This window comes from Pygoscelis adeliae, unplaced genomic scaffold (genome assembly GCF_000699105.1).
Source record: "Pygoscelis adeliae isolate BGI_AS28 unplaced genomic scaffold, ASM69910v1 Scaffold186, whole genome shotgun sequence".
NCBI lineage: Eukaryota > Metazoa > Chordata > Aves > Sphenisciformes > Spheniscidae > Pygoscelis > Pygoscelis adeliae.
In genome coordinates this window covers 3,499,674-3,501,820 of record NW_008825071.1, presented here as the reverse complement: position 1 = coordinate 3,501,820, position 2,147 = coordinate 3,499,674, and positions in this window count along the sequence as shown.

The following is a 2,147-nucleotide window of genomic DNA, read 5'->3' as shown; positions in this document are numbered from 1 at the left end:
TCTAGACTACATCTGACAAGCTCCTTTGACAGATTGCAGGCTGGCTTTCTCCCATCACACCTTCGGTTTCTACATTGCAATATAACCGTAGGCTTCCTCTAGTTTTCTGGCATGAATTATTGTTTAGTGGAAAAGTAAATGTCAATACACGTGTGAAAGACCCCCAAAAATCCCTGCCGTGTCAGAGCTACAGAAAACAGCTGAACAGCTGTTCCGTCTCAGCCCGTCGATTTGCCAACCCTCTGGTAACAAACAATCACGTTAAATGACATTATGGTTTATGACTCGGAACTTGGAAGTCGATGAGAAATTTCTGCAGTTGATTCATACTTCCTGAGACTCATAACTAGCATTTCAATCGTGCTATTTTACTACATTACATGAATAATTTCCCTTGTTGTTACATAAGTGTCTAGATCCAAATTATCAGAACTGATTTGACTCATACGAGTGTTTTATTTTCAAAAGAAACACATACTTTCGGGTCTACTGTCTAATACTGCTCTCCTGGTGCTTTATAAAGCAGGGGGCTAAACACCTTCTAAAACACCACATGCTCACGTTTCCCCCTGAAATCAGCTCCTCTGGGAGCCGCCCAGCCCCTTGCAAACACCTTGCTCTGCATCCTTTAAATAAAATGTGCTACGGGGATTGCTTACAGACAGCTACAACCTACACCATGCTCCTTAAATTCACAGCTCCTGGTATAGGTCCTGAAAGTCCCCAAGGCAGCAGCTCTGCGTGCTCGAAGGACAGCGAAGTCTGTGGAGGCTGGGAGGGGAGAAGCGCAGCAAAAGGGAGCACAGAAGCAGCTGCCCTTTGGACTCGAAAACTGTACAGTATTCCCACGTCTCAGGGTCCGAGCTAGACACAGACCACGCTGGCTTCATTGACGGATGGTTTCAGGATGTCTCAATCAAAAGCATCAGAGCTCTGAGATGGCAGCACCACCTAAACACCCTCGAGCTAATTTTAAACGAGAAGGCTGAGACCCTGACAGCTACACACGCAGTACACGGAGCCCACGGGGCTCAGCACTGCTCTATGTGTTGCATATCCCATATAGCTCAGCTGTGCCTGCAGGAGTTGCAGTCACCTCAATTTCAACGTAGACAAATCCTTCAACAAACGTTCGCAGTGGAAGGGGGGCACTTCTGACCCACTGCAGGTCTTCCATCAGGTACAAAAATCACCCAGCCCTGGGGACTTGAGCTAAACTTGTTCTAAGTACACACGCCATGGTACAAAGCTGTTGAGCGCATCCACCAGTGCTGAGAGTTCAGAGAAATTTCCCGCTGCAGTGACATATCACTGCTCTAGATGAGGAAACGCACAACTATTTGTATGGCTTTTAAAACAGGACAAGCTGCTCACAGGTGGTGTCGTTCTGGCGCGCAGCTCGGGAAGCGCGAGTGAAAAGACACAGTTTTCAGCCGACTGGCTAAGACACTTGAGCTTCACAGGAATTCCCTAAAAAAAGGAACTGCAATTTGCCAACTGAAATATTTTCATTCTCCACATTAGGCTGAATCTAATTACACTGTTTCCTTATAATTGCAGTCTAGTATTCAGGGCTCCTTCAAGTAAAAAGCTTAATGGCTTTCCCACTGAAATGCCCACCTCGGAGCCCTTCACGTCAGTAACACGCTGACAGCATGATTTGTTTGAAGAGCAGGGTGATGTCTAACAGAACTTATTTCAAGATTTCCACGCGATACAGATTTTTATCACATTCCAGGACTCAATCACCAGAATATCCTACACGGAGTCACATATTCATCGACACACTAGCTCAGACCCCCTCAAAAAAAAAAAAGGAGACGGGGACACCATGGAGTAGCATAGGACACACTCTGCTCCAGCCCCAAAGGCATCTGTGCCCTGCTGGACCTTGCACGGAGTGAATGCAACTTGTGCTCCGACGTGGCCCCAACTCGGCTGCCCAGGAACCAGAGCAGGGTGGGTTTAACGCCGAACGACGGGCTCTGGCCGCTATCATCATGACGAGGACAAAAAGACTATGAAAAAAGACAATAATACACCCTTTTCTTTTTTCTCCCCCTCGGGTTTTGCGTTCTGGGGCGTGTTTTTTCTACCGTTTGCGAGAGGGATGGGAGGCTTTGCCCTTCGCCGAAGCGAGCTGCCCC